The sequence below is a fragment of the Crotalus tigris genome, unplaced genomic scaffold, assembly GCF_016545835.1.
Source record: "Crotalus tigris isolate CLP2741 ecotype Arizona unplaced genomic scaffold, ASM1654583v1 scf7180000018686.200002167:472752, whole genome shotgun sequence".
Taxonomy (NCBI): domain Eukaryota; kingdom Metazoa; phylum Chordata; class Lepidosauria; order Squamata; family Viperidae; genus Crotalus; species Crotalus tigris.
The window spans coordinates 27,512-47,771 of NW_024097146.1; the positions used below are offsets into that span (position 1 = coordinate 27,512).

The 20,260-nt window shown below is 39.6% G+C and overlaps 2 long non-coding RNA genes across 6 annotated transcripts in view; one reads left to right on the plus strand and one right to left on the minus strand.

Annotated features, from left to right (window-relative positions):
- The window catches only part of LOC120313473, a 34,746-nt gene extending 22,320 nt beyond the window's left edge, over positions 1-12,426 (minus strand). The window contains exons 1-2 of one of the 3 annotated variants that reach the window (XR_005558149.1): positions 12,269-12,426; positions 9,256-10,429 (exon numbers count right to left, since the gene is read on the minus strand). This is a non-coding gene — a long non-coding RNA (uncharacterized LOC120313473). The other 2 variants (XR_005558151.1, XR_005558150.1) reach the window with 2 other exon arrangements.
- LOC120313474 lies at positions 11,242-19,883 on the plus strand. 3 transcript variants are annotated; one of them, XR_005558152.1, is made up of 4 exons: positions 11,242-12,013; positions 14,373-14,475; positions 15,035-15,096; positions 17,931-19,883. It is a non-coding gene; the product is annotated as an uncharacterized LOC120313474 (long non-coding RNA). The 3 variants fall into 3 exon arrangements; XR_005558154.1 differs by lacking the exon at positions 11,242-12,013 and adding an exon at positions 12,579-12,680; XR_005558153.1 differs by lacking the exon at positions 11,242-12,013 and adding an exon at positions 12,587-13,274.
- Positions 19,884-20,260: the final 377 nt, after the last annotated feature.

Genomic DNA, 20,260 nt, shown 5'->3' on the forward strand with positions numbered 1-20,260 from the left:
AGTAACAAAAAGAGAAGGGTTAAACAGGCCGCTGAAGGACGGCCCTTGAGGTGAGGTGTCCTCCTCCTCCTCAGACATTTGAATCCCTTGTGACGTACCTGGCTGGTCCAGGTAAGCTTCCTCAGAGACCGACGAGTCTGAGACGGAGGAGAGGTCCTGATGGTCCTCCGTTTTCTCCCGATGCCTCATTCTAAGTCCTAGAGACTTGGCTTTTGAAGTTTGAGCCCTGGCCTCAAATGCACGGTCCACTGCCTGTGCTATTAGGGTAGCTAGCAGATCCCCCGTCAATGCAGGAGGAGTGACCATTGCCTGCGACCCTGCAGGTGCTGTGGTTAGCATGGTCCTCGGGGTTTCCTGTAACCTCCGTGGGGAGGGGGATCGGGAGAGCGATGAGAATTCGCCTATCCCACCCTCTGTTTGGGACTGTGATGAGCTCCCTAATGACCAAATGGCCCGTGGGGATGAAGGGAGACCCAGCGGTAGATCAGGACCTATTCCCCCATTCTGCCTATTTTCAATTCTGGCCCTTTTCTGGGCTCTGTCGAACTCTTTTTCTAGGGCTTGGTGTCTTCTGATTGCCTGTTTGTCAGCCTTCTTTGATGACTTCCTTGCAGCCTTTCTAGGGGCTGCAGAGGATTCCGAATCCTCTGAAGCAGGTGCTCCAGAGGATGAAGGCGGGGCTCCAGTGGAGGGAATGATTGCTTCCTCCATTCTCCACTAACGCTGGGCCACGATAGGGGGGACCCAGGTAGTAGGAGAGCTCCAACTTTGAGTAAGGACAGGCGCACTACTGGGGGCGTCTGGAACTCAGGAGCAGACTCTGCCAAATTGTCAGAGTTAGTCACTGTGCACGGATAAGAACAGGCACGCTAATGGGAATGCCTGGAACCCGGCTTGACTATGGTGGGTAAGGACAGGCACGCGACTGGGGATGCCTGGAACCCACCACTAAATCCAGAGGCGTACGGGCCACTAATGGGGGACCCGAAGTCTGGAAGGAGCCAAAGGCAACTAAACACAGTTAGTTATGAAAGGTTCTTATTTACTTTAGGTAGAAGACACCAAGTCCTGGAACCAGTAGCTATGTGTCTGATTTGAATGTCTCTGAATGAATAATAGATGCTTTAGTACCCCAGTACTGCTTGCCTATTAATTCACTCCAGCGGCTGAACCTAGCTTTCTTAAGGAACTTTAACTCCCCTGTTTGGACAAAAAATATGGCCGCCGCTGCCAGGAAACTACTGCGCATGTGTTAACAAGGCTGCCTATGCCACGTGCGGTTGTAACAAAGAGCTGCGCGTGCTTCCAGCTGTGCAGACAATGGCGCCTCGTTTAAAAAATCCTGAGCAGCCTGGAGTGAAAAGACTGCTCCTTCGCACGCCAGCTGTTTCCCTTAATCAATCTCCCTCCCAGCATGCGTCCCCTTTGTCCTCCGCTTCCCTCACTAACTGCTTGCCTTTCTGTCTTTTTTTTTTTTTTTTTTGGTTTGTTTTAAACGCGAGGGGTTGTCCGAGCCTCCCCATTTGTTTAAGGCGGCTGCCGGCTGCTGGAAGGTGGCTGGGGTTGGTTAGGGAGGGGAGTTAGGGATTTCCCCCTTTTAAGTGGGGGTGGTTTCCCCTGTAGGAATCTGACTTCCTGAGTTTTACAATTTAGCAAGGAAATTTTTGAGTGGTCAATTAAATTGAATTAAATTATCTCTAATTAACTTTTAAACTAAGCAATTTCAGCTACTAGAAAAAATCCCCCCTAATGGAAAGGAACTATACCTGCCCAGGAGCCAAAAGTTGTAGATGTCTCTGCATGGCCAGATCAGTCAAGACTAAAGGATCATGGTCCAAGACGGGGCGTGGCAACTTTGGCTGACTGATCTGATTGGCCAGGAATACAGTCTCAACCCACTGCGTGGATTATCCATCTCCAGTGCTGGAGAAAAGAAAAGAGTGGGTTGCTTATACATTTTTTCAAAAGCCAAAACGAACTGATGATCTAAAGTCCAAAATGTGCAAGAAACTAAAATTAGAATAAACCTCTTTTCCTGCAAACTTGAAAGTGGCTTTGGAGTTTTTGTTTTTACAACTGCAGCTTGAAATGCATCATAACATTTCTTTAATGTATCTGCATTATATACTCTCACATCTAGACTCTTCCTGAAAATGAAATCACTATATAACACATAGGGAATATAAATTTAAATAGATTTCTCTACTTTTCTTCATTCCTTCAACCAGCTCCAGGTAACAACCAGAAAGAAAAAAGATTTGCTACTTTGTTTTCTAGTGTACCTCCCTAAATTAAAAACAAAAATAAGACAAGCCAAGGATGTCAAAATATGAAATACTGTGGAACGCAAATAGTTGGTTTTTGCTTAGAGCACTTTGCTTACAATTACTCAAGAGACCTTTTAACCCAGAAATCCACATCTGTATGATTCAGTGTTAATTCAAAAATGTCGTCCCACACTTTGGCAGCCCCAAAGCAACACACAGAATCCAGACTTTTACAGCTGTTCCTTTACTGGCAATGATTATGTGAAGCTGTAACTTTCTGTTGATACAGTTTGACTTACAGTTATCCTGTGTTGCATGTGCAGACAGAAGCAAACAAACAAACAAAGAGGGTAAAAGGTATCTCGTATGAATTTCTGCTCGTCAGAATTACTAAATTTATGTTTCATTGGGAATGTGGGAATTTGCAAAGGGCAACTAAGAATCAAAGGATTCAAAATCTTCCCCCACACACCTTAAAGTAGGGGTTATCAGCCCTCAGCATGGCAGAAACTGGGCCACGGGATGCGGGCAGCACATGAAACCATGCCCTCTGTGGTCTGTGGAAAAACCTCTTTCCACAGAACCGGTCGCTGGTGCCCAAAAGTTTGGTGGCCAGTGCTTTAAGTCTTCACTGACATAGCTACACTGATTCAAAACTGCAATGACACAATAACATTAGACTGGCATTGCAACTGCAGACTATTAGAACTTAAATTACACTGCTATAAGGTATTTTATTGCAATTCTTAACTTATCTAGTTGGTGTAAAATGTAGTTTTTCTGAACCAATTATTTAAAAGTTACTACTGTAGACAAAACAGTGAGTGCTTGTGTGAAATTACAAGTAGAAGTTACTCACTAGTCTTCAAAAAGCTATTATTTTCGAAAAGCACACTTTTGCATCAAGATTTTATTCAGAACTTTGTCTCAAACCCTGAAGCCAGAAGGTAAAACAGTCATTTTGAGGTTACAAGATTTAATAATATTGTGTGAATATTATTGTATGACTGTGTAGTTTGTGCAAAGACACAAACTTCAAAATCAGTACACAAAAAAAATCTTGATCTGATACCTTACAGCAGTGTAATTTAAGATCTGAACCAAAATGTCTTATCAATCTGAGGCATATCACTGCTCCAATTATTTTATGTTAAATGTCACTTTGCAATAGTTTTTATAGAGAGAACTAAATAAGAAGTGAAACATATTTTTAATTGTTTCTCACTAACATGGACCTATTTCAAATCTGTCATTTATAGCAAGGTCTGGCCCAAGTGATATTTACCCAACAGGTCCCTCCTGAAATAGTAGAAAGAACCAATCTAAAATACTATGAGAAAGAAAAAAAAAATATTAGGAATGACTAACTACCAGCAATTTGATCCTGATCAACTCAGCCTTCCATCTTTCCAAGGTTGGTAAAATGAGGCCCCAGATTGTTGGGGGCAATATGCTGATATTTGTAAACTGCTCAGAGAGTGCTGTAAAGCACTATGAAGTGGTATATAAGTCTTACTGCTATTGCTAACACATAGAAAATACACATATGCACATCTGAAGGAATTCGATTCTGCATAAAACAATGGTTTTCACACCTAATCAATGCAACATATTTATTCTCTATCAAACTAAGCCTTATCACTGTACTTGCCTCCAGGTGCATATATCGGATTGCAGCCAAAATATACTAGTTTTGTCAAAGATATTATTGTCTTTCATGTGTAATATATTCCATCACCAAGTTAGTACTACAAATGTACACTTCATTCTGACTCCCCTAGTTAAAAATTGACTCCTCCAAGGATAAAAGTTTTAGGTGATTTATAGACAAACTGAACTGTATTCAATAGTAATTAAAACATTTCCCCTCCACATTTTTACTTCAGTCTGCAATTAAAGGCATTTTAAGTAAGCAGTTTACAATTGTGCATAAAGAGTCTTGTCTTTTATACTTGGCTTCCCATCCAAATCTTGCTGAATAACTGCCCTGAAAATGGTTTCCTTCAACATACTCCATTTTTCCTCCTTCAACATACTATGACAGAACTGGCTGTCAATCTCTGGAGGCCACAAAGTCTTCAAAGTGTTTTTCTTTATTTGAATTCACAGAAATTGAGCAACTGTTGGTCAGGTGCACTAATTAAAATATAATAGATACAAAGGCACTTAAGCCCCACAGATAGATGATGGAATGACTCAAGAACATAGTATACTAAACATTTCAATTTAAAAAAAATCTACACCTATCTTTAAAGTGACTGTAATCTAGAAGTTTTGCTCACTTTTAAAGACTGTATCACACTTCCAGTGTATGCAACCCATATATAGACTGAGACTTGAGCCTTACCAGTTCAATATATACAGATCTTAAGAAATCACCACTTTAATATGGTATCAAACTCCTCTATAATATGATTTGTTTGATAGGAGCATATTGTGCACACCCAGCAAATTGTAGTTTAGTCAGGAAACTACCCTTCACAAAACCACATAATATATGAACTGCTTTGGTACAGACATGTCTTTAAAATACATGACTTGCTATTTATAGATTTTCTTTTCAAGCTACAACCTAGATCATGCCAATGAATATTATAATGCACCACCAACAACAACACATACATAGTATCATTTTAGGAAACTGGATCTTACATGTCCTGTAGTAATAATATATTTCATACAACCTCTTTCATCTGAAAGCAATCAGAATCTGACAGAGCCATTATGGTCTAGTGCAGTGGTTCTCAACCTTTCTAATGCTGCGACCCCATAATACAGTTCCCCATGTTGTGGTGACCCCCAACCACTTATACATCATCGGATGCCAGGGGCGTGGCCAAAGAAAAGGGGAAAAAATGGCGGACAGCCTTGTTTGGCAACCCCTATGAAATGGTCGTTCGACCCCAAATGGGGTCCCGACCCATAGGTTGAGAACCACTGGTCTAGTGTTTAAGGCACCCAGCTAGAAACCCGGAGACTGTGAGTTCAGGTCTTGCCTTAGACACGAAAACTGGGTGGGTGAGTTTGACCCAATCACTCTCTCTCAGCCCAAGTCACTTCACCCAGTTGTTGTTGAAAGGAAAATAGGAGGAGGAAAGAGTATTAGATAGGTTCACCATCTTGAGTTAAAAATGAATAAAATGAAAATTAAATAATTATAGAAGTTATACATGGCACATCCATATATTTTCTTTCTAGGTAAGTTTAATATTCTAAATTCTACCATATTCAAATAGCTGAATAGAAACATAATCCTGCATTTTTAATGTACTTAGAAACGCTGCTCATGATTCCAGTATAGTTGTCCAGTTCAAAGAACATCCACCACTAGCAGCTCTAAAGAGACCTGTAGTTGCTAACAATATTTTCTCACCAAGTTGAAGGGATTTTCCTAAATGTCATCGGAGCACTTAAAGCATGTAGATGCATTTTATTATCTCTGTTGGAAAGTTGCTCTCAGAATATAAACACTATGTGAAGATTCCCACCACACTGGTACAAGTCTTACTATGTTTGGACTAGCCTAAACAAATTGAACATAACTGCACTAATACCACACATTTGGAAATTCCGATGTGAGCACACTAAGACATAAAGACATTTCCCTCAACATTATGTTCTCATACGATCTAGAACTTCAACTCCAGGATTTTCAGCCAGTACTGAAGGTTGGGAATTATACAACAAATGTACATAAAAGATAACTGCTCAAATTATTTTCTGGTTACATATAATGGTACTTTATAATGTGTGTTGGTATTGTGTGTTTTAAAGTATTAAATGAAATCATTGGGACTTTCAGATTAATATGTTCCATATAGGACTATGAAAATTAGTAAGTATGAATATTACCTTCTCAGCCCCATTAATGGGCAAGCCTTTGTTACCTCCTCTTTTATAAAGTTAATCTTAAAATATATTTCTAGGAAACCTTCTTATTTACATGTTAAAGCACACAAATTTCACATTACTAGCATGTCTGTGCAAAAAAAGAAATTACTCTCATTTTGTTGTGCCACAATTGAAGATTCAAACTCCATTTCTAGTTTGTGATTTTATTAAAGAGAGGATTGACTGACTGACTTTATAGGCATTTCAAAAGCAGAACTTCAAGCTGCAGCTTTGTTTACGGGTTTTAAAGCCGCAATAACCTGAAACCAAGATTTTAGTATGGAGCAGAAATAATAAAACAATTCTTAGGTTTTGGCGAAACAATCAGTTTCTGAAATACAGTGTGAGATATTCCCCTGAGTTTGTCTATCATCAATGTTGCTAGTCATAATAACCGTTGCTGCTTTTAAGGTTTGTAAGTATCATGTATTTTTATCAAAGAGATAAAGAAAAGCTCTTCTTAAGATTCTGATTGCAAAAGACAGAAAAATGGCAATAACCTTGGGGTATCAAATCCAGATGCCATTTCTTTTCTAGTGTTACTACTCAATTTAGGGATGAAGAGCCTATTGTATGGCTTGCTTGACTAGCAATTTTCAATATCCCCTCATCATTCACCATACTTCTACTGGAACTTCAGGTGAAAAACCATAGTTTCCTACATTTTTTTTTAATTCACAGTATTACCTAAACAGGATTATTTCAGAAAAACAAATAGCGATTATTCAGTACTTCCTTAGCATTATTGTGCTAAGTATTGTAGAATCACAAAAGTAGCACAGCCTTTCCAAGAGGATTTTTATCAAGTTGATGTCACAATGGTTCTAAAAAGAAGTAACAGATAACAATAGTAAATAATTTAGCCTACAAATAATAAAAGACTGCTTCTATGCACAGAAGGTGTTAGGAGTAATTGAGCAGATAGAAAAATACAACCATTAAGGCAATCTATTAAACAGAAATTTTGTAGACTATTTTACAAATACTCCTATGTTGTTCATCACCACTTGGGGTAGTTCTTTCACCTGGCATTTACCCAATTCCATATACAATTGTCTAGAAGACTGCTGTACACGCATTCCATAAAGATCAGTATTTCTCAATCTTGGCAGCTTGAAGATGAATGGAATTCTAGGAGTTGATGTCCACCAATATATGAAATTTGTAGACGTTCAAAAAGACTATATATGCAAAATTTATATAGGCTACACTAGGAAAGACCTGTATAACTCAACTGAAATCAATTATAAAGGATCAAGTAAAGTAGGAGAGGAGAAGCTCCCATCAATTTCTGCATGAATGGAATTAACTAAAAGTAAGGGGCAAACGCTATTCCTCATCAACAATGAAAGTACTAGGGTTCTTCTATTTATTTGTTCTTTTACATTCTGATTTGGAGGGGGAAATTCTCCTCATTGGGAAGTGCACAATGATTTCTCATATATTGTGAAAGCACTATATAAGGATGCAGGTCTCCATCACTATTACTACTACTACTACAGTAAGGTTCATGATACCTCCTAAGTGCATTGGATTACAAATTTTCAATTGCTCATCAGTGAATATACAGGGGAGTGCTAATAGGATCTATAACACAAAACATCTGGGGTGAGCTTTGATCTAGAACAGAGGTCCGCAACCTTTTGGGCACCAGGGACTGGTTACATGGAGAGAGGTTTTTCTACAGACCAGAGTGGGCATGGTTTTGTGTGTTGCCTGCATCACACAGATGGGGCTTTGTTTGTGTGGTCCGGTTGCTAGCATGCCATGGCCCGGTACCGGTCCATAGACTGGGGATTGGGGACCCGTGATCTAGAACATTAAAGAATTATAGATCATAGCTACCAATGCAAGTTTTCTTCCTCTGGTTACAACTTAAATTTCACAAAAGATAAAATGCCATCATGACTTATATTCTTAATAGTCCTCCTTGGCAAATTATAGTAAGCTTTTAATATCTACTGTTGCTTCTTATAAAATCAGTAGTTACACTGCAAATATTATGATGCTTTTAACTTGCATGAAATTTATATCTAGTGCATGATTTAACAATAAAACTTACACAGTCAGACTACCAAATGTTTCAATATACATCATTGTCAATAATGATCCTGTATTCACTCATACTGTTATCATAAAAAAGGTATTCCTGCAGGCCTTCAAATCAAGAATGAAAGTTACTTATATATTTATACAGCCTAATATATTAAAAATTGTTAATGATGCACTTTGTTTAAAAGCAAGTTCTTTACAGGTGTACACATTGCCCAGGGCTCAGCAAATCCAACTCCAATGAAATAGCCTCAAAAATCTATTTCATATATTGTTTATTTTACAGACAATAAAACAGACTAAGTCATCAAATATTGTAAAGTTTCAGAGCAGCACTTACTGAATTTCATGACATATGCTCAAGATACTATTTCATTTTCAACCTTTGCTAGCTTTTCCATTTCTATAATCTGAAGGAAGAATTTCAGTTTTGGGGGTAGAAGCACCTTTACTCAGGAATAAAATGCTCCTACCAGCTTTTCATCCTTCAACACTATAGCTGCAAAAAGGTATTTCAGATTTTTGGGCAGCAACATCAACATTCTTTAACACTTTCCTATCTTGAATAAACTTCAAATTATACTTGAACATAAACTATAATTGAAAATGAATTATCAACAAGATAGCACCAGAGCGCATGCTTTGATCAACCTGCCAAATTTGTTTGGTATTTGTCTACTGTTGTAGAGTTCCCAGAAAGCCACTGAGAAAACTTTAAACAGATATTTATCTTTAAAAGCAAGGGCTTCTATCAATATAACCATGGAGACATTCTAATCTTTAACTACCTTTCATGTTTCTTCTTCCCTCCCAACTCCCAGTCCCAGTTATCAGAAGATGCCAATCTAGAATGTGTTTCATACCAACTTCTCAGGATACCATCCCCAATATTTATCTTTCCATGTGAACTTTTTTCCACAGGCTTATTTGAGCAATTCCTGTAAGCAGAAAATACCACCCACATGAAAAGCAATTTCTGTTTTTATGAAAGCGCCTTATTTGATCAAGCAGTATGAAGGAAACATACTCAAGTGTCATTTATTACCTTTTAAAAGCTTCAGCAGGGTTTCTCTCACATTCCCCAGGTTGCAGGAGACTTTGAACAGCAGGATCTCTCACTTTGTCCTCGTAACCCTGAATCAGTCCACTCTGACAGATCTGGGCAACTAAGCCTCTAATAAACCTCCCCACACAGAGAGTATCAGAGTCCTGTGCCCTACAAAAATGGAAGGCTAGTGCTTGGTGGTGTAAACCTCTTTGTAAGTTTGCAGGTGAGCTTGGCCATAATAATTCAGTGCAAACTGCTGTCTTGCCACTACCAGGACCTCCTACTAACAATACACCCCAGGATGCACCTTTGCCAGGGACAACACAAGCATTAGATCCAGAATTCAGCACAATGGATGGTTTGTTGGCAGAGCTATTGCTGAAGCTTGTCTTTTCCTGGAGGCAGTGCTGTAGTTTGTGAAAAACCCACTCTCTGCAATAAAACTGTTTCCCCTGCAGCAAGCTGGTCTGAGCCATTTTACAGACTACCTTCTGAGACAGGTCCAAATCAAGGGCACATCTTAGGTTTCACTGAAGACAACAGATTCTTAAATCCAAGCCAAAGTGCCTGGTGTATGGAATTATGCCACAGGACAGAATGCAATCCACAAATCTGTTCATGCCTTCACATAATAGTCAGTGGCATCTTTGGGCAAGAAGCACCTTTCAATCCAAATATGTCTGATCTTGTTTTGCTGGAAATCCTCTTTAGAGATATAGCTATGTTTGTAGCAAAGCTCAATGATGCATCATTTAAAAGGTTGCACAATGCCATGACTATAGTTGCTACTTACAATGCTGCATGCTATTATATGAGATTAATGCATCCAAAGTAGAGATAACATGAAGAATTCCCAAGTTTCTTCTCTAAATTCCAGTCATTCCCAAATATATGTGGCTTTTAGATTTCCCCAGAATAGCATCTTCTAAAAACAGATCATTTTTTCCATCAGCAAATGCAGCATATATTGCAAACATATGGCTGTGCCTCATTTGATACGTAGATTTCCAAAGTTCTGTAGTCCAAATCCGTCCTTCAAATCATGGTGCTTCAGGAACCCAGTAAAGTAGAAATAGAAGAACTTTTCTTTCCAGTGCTTTCTTTGTCATCCCGTGTTTCAGTAAACCTCTTTTCAATTGCAACCGTTAAACCACAGGATTTCTGTCCTGGCCTGAGAATAAAAGTACCAAACATTTGTTAGCTTATACATAACAGTGAACTTCATTTTGCATAACAGAGCCACTCGTCTGTATAATGTATAAACAGGATGACCCCCCCCCCCAAATCTATTTCCTGTATACAGGCTAGCAACACAGCGACACCGGAATGATAAATAATATATTGTCCTGTGGTTTAAGATAGCCAGCAAAAAAAATTATAAACAAAGCAGTCTCTCTCTCTCTCTCTCTCCAAAATAAGAAGCATTAAAGCTTTGCTGATACCTAGAATTACATTCCTGTCTTCTATCTGGACCGCAAGTGACCTTGAAACCATGAACAGCCCCGTCTCATTCTGAACAGACCTCCAGCTTCGAATCGCCCATGAGACTCTGCCATCTGAACCCACTCTGTACCTGCTTCTCTCCCTTTATACCTCAGGACTTCCCCTACAGTTTTTCTTAGCCTTCTTTGTTCAAAGCCTGGAAGCCTTAGGAAACACCGGAGCTTTCCAAAGCCACGTTTGAACTTACCGTCCGGCTCCCCCTCCCGCTCCCTTCGCATTGTCGCTCTGCAGCTTGCCGTTTCTGTCATCTGTTCGGCTGCTCCCTACAGCAACGCTTTCTTTTCATTCGTCCCCAGGCTTTTGTCTCTCAGCCTCACACGACTAGGCTTCGCGTTTCAGCTGATAAAACTGGCAGGACGCAACAAGCCCCTTTCATCCTGCTCTCGATATTAAAACGCTTTTTGGCCACTGGATAAGAACAAGGAGCAAGGGCGGGGGAGGAGGCCGAGAAAAAAGTGGACTCACTCGAGCGGCCCAAGCGCGGCCCGTCTGCTTCTCGGATCCACCACTCGACACAGACACACGCCCTGTCCCCATCCCCCCCCCCGCCTGCCTCCTCCTCCCCCAGCGCCAGCACAACGGAGACCATACAGAGGGGACACGCATACAGGGCTCGACGGCAGAAAGAGCCGGACCGGCGAAGAGAAACGACCGCTCTGTTCCGCCTCGCCTCCAATCGATACACTTGGCTCTCGAAATTCGGGTGAGGAGGGGAGGAAATAGAAGAGGAGCCAAGAGCCCAGCTTCTTCGTTCTCCTCCTCTACCCCCTCCCCAACTTCGATCACACGCTTTCTCTTCTTTCTAGTTCGCGAGATTCCGGATCGCAAACACGCCCCACAACTCACTAGATCTCCCTTCCAGGTCCCGATGCTCGTTTCTTCACCCTCTCTCGCCACCCCCGCCCTTTCTCCCCGCTTAATACCGGGGCTAAACCGAGACGAAGCGAGGGACCCTGGCTAACAAATCGAGGAAGCGACGCCTGGCGCCGAAGGTGCTAAGATGCGAGCGAACGGGCAGGGGCTGCAGGACAAGCACCGCAAGACAAAGCACGGAAGAGCTCCGGTGCACGCAGAAGCCAGCAAATGTGCCGGACGCAGAAGGCGCGCGCTGACGAAGACAACGCAGACACGGCGGTGCCTTCGGCGCTCTGCACGGCTCTGGCGTCCGGGCAGGAAAATGACAGGAAGGGCCGGCCGGAGAGTTTTGGAAAATAGCAAGTAGCAAAGCCCTACTCGGGGAAGACAGCCCAAGGTAAATCTCCGGCGTCCTCTTCCTTCCTGACGCTGTCTTTGCACCGAGATAAAAGAACATATTTGTAGCTCAGGCTTGAAATGTCTTTGCAGAACCGAAGGCGCGGCACTATCTTCAGCCCTGTCCCGACCACAAGAGCGGCACAGGCTGGTTGACTGGCTCGCCGGCTGTATGCGGCCCTTCCCCGGCGCTCCCTCCACACCCAGCCTGACCAACTGAGGTTGGCAAAGGAGCGGCGGCCCTCCGTTCAATTACCTCCCCCGCTTCCTCTTCTTTGGACAAGGCGGCACTAGCGGTAGCAGCTGCTGGCTCTTCCCCTCCCGCGCTCAAGCCGCTCCCCCAAGGCGGGCGAAGGCTTAGACAGGCGTGGCCGCCGCTCTTCCCTCGCCGAAAGCCTAGCGATGCCCCGCAGCGCCGGCCCTCCGGAGCCCAACGGTTCCAACGCCAAACACCCTCCGCCCCCTTTTCTCTTCCGTCCCTCTTTTAACCTGCCTCATTAGCCCGCCTCCTGCTCGGCTCCGAAGCCACGCCTTCCGCTGTTGGCCACACCTCTTTTGTTCCGGGTGGAAGCTGTTTTGTGTTTATCCTGGGGCTGGGAAGGGGTGTGGTTAGGCCGCGAAGATGCTGCTTTACATCACCTGAGGGGGAAAAAAAGCCCCCCGGCCAGGTCAGAAAGCTACCGGCTGAGTAACCACTCTGGCTGGCATATTGCCTTTGCTCGTTTGTGTTCGGTTGGCTTCAGCCACCCTTTTCATTCTCTTCGCTATTTTTACTTCTTTGTGAATTTGTAGCAGGATTTTTTTTTTTTTTTTTACTACCCGATTTGCTCTGAAGTAAGCAGCAGCAAAACATTCTACATCATAACACAGAGATGGGTTTTTATATTGGAATATTTTTTAAAAAAAAGGGGGGAGAAAGAGAGGGAGGGAAAATGTGAGAAAAATAAGATTCAGGCTTACAAATTAATTTGCCTAGAAGCTCTTTTTGACATAGCAATAAAGTTGCACTCTTAATATGAAAATGATGGAAAGGCATGGTCTAGTAGTGGTTAAGGGATCAGACTAAAAACCAGGAAACTGGGACTTTTAATCCTACTTTAGACATGAAAGTGACATGGGTCACTTTGGGACAGTCACTCTCACTCAGCCCAATTCACCACACAGGATTCTTGTTATGTAGAAAATAGAATAGAAAACTTCTGGCTATTTGAATTTGACAATTTCCACCACCATTCCTATCCATATTCAAAACAAAAACGGAGGTGAGCATGCTTAGTTGTTCAGTTGTTTTGGTGACAAGTAGGAGTGAATTGACAATAAATTTATTTTGGACTTTGTGGGAAGAATCCAGAGAAAGAAATATTTTGGGGAATATTAAAAAGGCAGAATATATTTATCCAAAGGAATAATGGAGAAGATTTTTAAAAAGACAGAAACCTCTCCCCCCCCCAGCCAGAAAGCTCAGCAGAAACCAACTTTTAAAAATGCAGATGTGATAATCCTTTCAGAATGGTTTAGCCAAGAAGCTAGAAGCTGATGAGATTAGAAAGACAAAGACCCCTAAAATCTACATTCCCCACCCAAACTCTAAGGATAGGAAACATAGTAGGATTAACCCACCAGTACCAAAAAGGCACACTCAGACTCAGGTCAAAGTACATGACACAGAAAATACAAAGCCTCAAACAGGAACAGGAAACAACCTCAAAAGCCCCAGAAGGTATAAAAACCCACCATTCCCAGTTACATGTGGTCAGCTTTCCCAGAACCATGCTTGTCTGGCTTTGCTCTTCAATAAACCACAACCTTCTTACTGAAGCAATCTCCATTTTGTTTATTCCCTGCTCAGACTGGACCCTGATAAACATTTTTCTTTCAACAACTTCTTGGGATGAAAGGAAAATTGCAAATATTTTATAAATTCTTAGCATTTTTTAATATTTCACAAAAAGCAGCTGCAGAGAATGGGAATAGATCAAAGTTTCAAAATGCATTTTACTAAATAAAAAAAATCTGAACTATACAAAACCTTTTGCTGAGGGAGATAGGTACAAGTCTGTGTTGTTATTGTTAAACCAAGTTTAAATTTGTCATTTATCAAAGATTTAAGTTTTCTGTGGATATATATAGCATTCCCATAATAAATCTATAATTCCTAAATTTTATGTATTAGAAAGGAAGCAAATACCTGTGTATGTTTGTAAGTTCCAGAGTTGCTTGTGTTGCATCATTTGTGTCACATGTGTTAGTAATGAATATATAGTATGTATGATTTGATTTGCTCTGTTATTCTCAGTGAAACTTTGTATAACAGAGTTAAGATAAAATGAAAATTTGCCTCTTTTGATCACTATAACCAGATTGAATTAAAAAGGCACATTGGAAGTTACCTAGTTTCAGCCCTCCTTCCTTTTGAAATAATCAAGGCACATGGAGTAGGGATTTTCCCTGATTTTGTATATGGTAAGTGGATGAATCATTACATTTTATAAGGTAATAAAAATACTAATTGAGGTGAAAAGTATTTGTAGCGAATGCCAAAGTCAATATAGTTGGCCTTGACAATGAAGTGGTGGCTTCAAGTTGCAGATTTTATAGCACTGTTGTCTATAGCATATGTTGTCAACAACATATGAAATTTAAACTGTTAACTATCACAAGACTCATTAGTAACTTTGCATGTCCAAATGCCTTAGCTTATATTGGCAAGTGAATATTACTCAGGAAATAGAAGTCCTCTTAGTGGATGGTATAATCAAGTTATACTTAAAAGAGAACAGTCAGGATTATTATGTATTCTTTGCACAGCAATTGCTTTGTCAGTAACCGTGCTATTTTCAAATTTGCCCTTTGAGAAGTGAGTAAACTCTTATTCAGCCATAGCAGGCATTCCTGGGAATCAAAGCTTACCTTTCTAGAATTAATAATTCTAGAGATGTTAAGGTGTTCTGATAAAAAGAAGCTCTAAAATATGGTTTATGAAAAAATATACTTGATCTTATCGTTATCTTTTCTCTCCCAGCCTGGAAATTTATAAATTGCTACATTGATTGTAATCATGAATACACTAGTAGAAAGAAAAAGGTAAGTCCAGAACTAGCTTCAAATTTGGTATGTTAAAAATTCAGAATAACATCCAAGATATTTTTTTCAAGATGATGAACCAATGTAAAATAGTTTTAATAGAGATTATTTTTAGAAATTACCTCAGTTGTCATAAGGCTTACAACAACAAAAAAAATCACATAAGGGTGGAGTTCCACATCAGTGATAAAACTTGAAAAGCAAGAAAGACACTTCAGTGAACAAATATTTTGAAAAGAATTTTAATTATACTACGATACCTTCTGATATTACATCATGCTAGAATCTTATCTCTTAACTACTAAGCTCTTGTGCCTGTTTGATACTTTGTAACTTTCAGTTGGGTAAAATGCAGCATCACTTTGTCAAGCATACCTCCAGCAAGGCTTACTGTGTGGCATCATTCTAAGTAATTGTGATGCTAATAAATATTATTACAATCCCAAAAACTGTTATTGTTTAGTAGGCTGAATTAATGATTGTAAGACATTTCAGGAAAACATGCATACAGTTTTCCAGTAAAATTGACATTGTAATCCTAAACCCATTTATCAAGCAGTAAGTTCCATTTAGGTGTATCAGGACATATTTCCAAGTGAATTTGCTTATGAACATATTTAAGCTTGATTATTTTTTCTTAAATATGTAATATCTTAAATATTAACAAAAGTATTACAGTTTGAATATTTTTGGATCAAACGTTATGCCTGAAAGTTTATGCCAAATACGTATTTTAATCCTTAAGATGTAAAAAGGTTCTTATTTGCTTTTACTTCAATAGATTAATATAGTTATCAAATTTGTTACTTTTAATAACAGCAATAATGTGGTATTTCAAATAATAATAACATTGTTGATTATTAGTAATAATTGATTATTATTATTATTATCAATAATAATCATTATTCAATAAGCAATAATGTCAGAATTCCTTATTTGCAAAGAAGGATTTCATGGCTGATCCTTCTGGTTTGAAGAAGACCATGAAAAAAGCAAAAGATCCACATGTGTCCTTTCTTGCTTCCATTTTCAGCTACCAATCTTAATTTGGCCAAATTGTTAATTATATTTTAACTTTTCCCAGCTGATCATGGGAGCCTGTCTCACTTGCCCTGTTCTTTGCATCAACAAATTTTAAGTCTTGTTGTAATGTTGATGTCTTAATATATTTTTTCTTCTGTTTGTGTCATTCAAAACCAGTACATGTTGATTGAGAAACATAAGATGTGTGTTAAAAAAATCCTCAAAAAATGAATGCATCTCTTGATACATTCCTTGTATCCTTGCTGTGTTTGTGGACATATCTATGCAGTGTCCTTTGAAAACAATCTGGAAATCCCTTTTTTTTTTTTTTTAAATTCCCAGTCTAGCCTATAACCTTCTAAGTATTCCTTAGAAGTCTTCCATCTAAATGCATTGCTTAATATTAGCTACTAAGCCCAACTCTAAGCTCTCAAGCCCAGGCAAGATCAGACAAGCACTCTTATCTGCTGAGACAAGGAGACATGTAAAAGGCAGTGATGCTTTACCACCTACTGTATAGTACAGCAATTGCAAAGTCTTAATTGCTGGATTCAGTTGATAACAGTGCAGATTGTTGCTTTCTCCAGCTTTGTTAATTTGGTGTCTGCGTAGGGATATTGCCCATAGATGAGTCTTGAAAGAATTGCCTTTAAAAATATTGATATCCTGTTGCAAGTCCCCTCTTCCCAAAATAGCTTACTGTACAGTTTAATACTTGGGTCTCTAGCAACTCTTCTTTCATAAATTAATCCTTTTCTGGCTCTGATCTAGTTAGGTAAAGACGCTTTCTTTTTTATCCTTTATGCTCTTTCTCTTTCAGCAGCATCACACTCTCTCATAATATTCAAAGAAAATCCAGCTGTTTCAGACGCATTTTCAAGCAGGTGGTCTGTCCCTCCGCCAAGCATTAACTCTTCAGAACTCTAATTTGTGCCAGTTAGAGTTATAATGGCATAGGATTAAGGATATTTCTACATGGGACTTTGGCACTATTTTGTCACCAGCTCCATGCCCCTCTGATCACAGTTATTCACTGCAACTGTGAAACATGTTGTAAAACTGCCGTTAAGGAATTAGAATATTGACATACAGGGATTTGACATCACTTCAGTATTGGCACTACATGCCTCCGCTCATAGGAGTTGTCTTCCTTGGGAGCCAAACTCATTTCTTCTACAAACCAACTCAAGCAATTGCATGTGCTGTGTAGGGCTTCACTTGAAGCATTGTCCAGTGGTAAGAATTTTTGGCTAACTTGACTATGCAGCCTGAGCTTGGAACAAACAGTACTGGACAACCTTAATCCTTCTAATCATCTTCACTATTCCAAGTAATAATATTCCCTTTTCCAAATTTGTCTTGATTTTTCTATCTCATATAAACAGCAGACACTGAAATATGGCCTTTCTGGTGGTTCAAGCAAGCTATTACTTGTTTTTCCTCTCAACTTTATCTACATAGAGAGTCTACGCTATAATCCATCACCACAGTTGCAGATGTTGAGAAAAATACTTTGCTGCAAAACTGTGGTAGTATGTGATACTCATTTTCAGTGGGGATATAGATATACAAAGGATGATACCATTTTCTTATAACATAGCTCAGAGCTAAGGCAAGCATATGCAAACAACACATTAGGGAATAGTAGCAATTGCTCTTGATTGGGTTTACATATGAAACTACGTTTTTCCCCCTTATTCAGGGGTACTATAACTCAAGAGGTAGGAGATTGCATTTTCTATTTGTCAAGAGCATATTGAAGAGCATATTGATTCTGAACCACTAATTATGGTTTCCTTGACTATCCTCAGCTTTCAAAAGTCAGCAAGAAGATGACCTTATGGCCAACTTTAAAATTCTTTGAAATGACTGGAAAATAGAAAGTGAACTACTGTAAATAAGGAACAATTTCCTGATATTGAGAATTATTAAATCACTGAAATGGCTTGCGTCCCACAGTCGTGGGTGTTCCATTGATGGAGGTTTTCAAGAACAGATTGGACAACCATTCTCCAAGATGGCATGAAGACTCCTTGTGACTTGAGAACTTTGTCCTTTCATACTTGCAGGGCAACATCCCATGCAAATGCTAAGGGCAAAGTTCATACTGTGATGTATATATTTCACTTGTGTCATCTTCCTCATCTCCAACAATTGTGGTTTTAGATTTTGCAGGTGATATTGCATTGGTTGGTGAAACAAAGGGGTGCTTTCAAGAAATTACCTCCAATTTAGTTACTGAAGCCAAAAAGATTGGCTTATGTATAAATTTTGAAAAGACAAAGTTTATGCAAGTTGGAAGTGCTCAGGATAATATGCCTATAACAGTCCATAGCCAGGCTATAGAACAAGTCCAACAATGTGCTTAACATGGTATAATTATGTCTATTGATGGAGGTACAGATAAGGACATTAACCATCAAACTGGAATGGCAGCAACTGTGTTTCAATGCTTGCTTCCAGTTTGGTCTATGATAACTATAGGTATTGCCACAAAGATAAAATTCTTCAAGAGTGTTGCTATACCAACTGCAACATATACTTGTGAAACATTGAAGCGTACAGCCAAAATGATTAAACGGTTAAATGTTTTCCAACAATGCTGCTTGAGAAGAATATTCTATGTATCATATTGTGACCACATCACTAATTAAGAGGTACTACAAAGATCAGATTGAGAACACATATCAAGAACTGTGAATGAACATTGACTCCAGTTTGTTGGCCATGTCTTATGTATGCTTAAAGACCGACATCCAGAAATTGTACTGAAGGGAAGAGAAGGAAAGAGAAAACGAGGCCAGCCTTGGAAAACTTGGCGCAAAACATTTAAGGAAGATTAGTAATGTACCTTGGGATGATGCAAACGATGCTGAGAATGATAGAAACTGCTTCAATACACTTGCTGCCCAATGTGCTCTCCCCAGGATCTAATGATGATGATTTTGGGAAGAACATGGTATGGAATTTGAATGAGTCTGATATAATAGCTTGGAAATGAATTGTCCATGTAAATTGGTTTGGTATCATTTTTGCTACTCCTAAAAGTATTGTTGTCAAACACTGGCATGAGCAGCCAAATATGGCTTTTTTCTAAATTTAAATTATTTATTAATCTAATGCAAAATTTTTGTCTTTACTCAGTTCAATGACTATTGTATTGGAGATGTTTTATACACTAAATTTAATATTACAGCACTTTGCAAAAGTATGTTTGTAAGCTGCCCAGAGACTGTTGCAATGGGCAGATATAATAAATTTAAAGATATAAATTTCCCCTGTCCAGTCATGTCCAACTCTAAGGGACAGTGCTCATCCCCATTTCTTAGCCGAGGGAGCCAGCATTGTGGCCAGCATGACTATACGCCAAGGTGCATGGAATAATGTTACCTTCCCACAAAGTAATACCTATTTATCTACTCAAACTGCTAGTGGGCAGGAGCTGGGACAAGTAATGTGAGCTTGTCCCATTGCACGGTACTTGGGTCTTGAACTGGGGCTGTCAGCTTTCCAGCTAACAAGCTCAGCATCATTAACCACTGAACCACTGCACCTCCTTATAATAAATTTAATGAAATAAATGAATATGAAACATGCCTGTATGGATGCTGTCATCAAATTGTGAGATGAGGGGCACATAAATTTAATAAATAAATATCTTTTCCCCTCTTTTGCCATTGAAAATATGCTTTTTTGTAAATACAAATGCAATTAAATGTGAAGGGATTTGGGCTGATTCCACTTTTTCCTCTGATTATATTTGTTTTCTCTAGCTGTATGATGACAACAGCCCCTGGACACTATTGGATGTTGGTTCAGATCTGCTCTCTAAACTAACTGAGATGTTCACTTCAATCCAAAGATCAGCCAATGATGTCTCTGTATTACTGTACATTTGTGTAAGAAGCACCAAATCATTTCCATGATCAGCCAGTGACAACACTGTTGCCAGAGGATACCCAGTTGGGGACTCACTTCATATCCCTGTTAAATTGCCACCAAAGTGGTACCCATCTATGTACTCATGGTTGTATGCTTTCAAACTGTTGGGTTGGCAGGAGCTGGAACGAGTGATGGAAGCTCACACTGCCATGCGGCAGCCAATGCTGTCATTGAAAATGTATTATACTTGGTCTTGGTT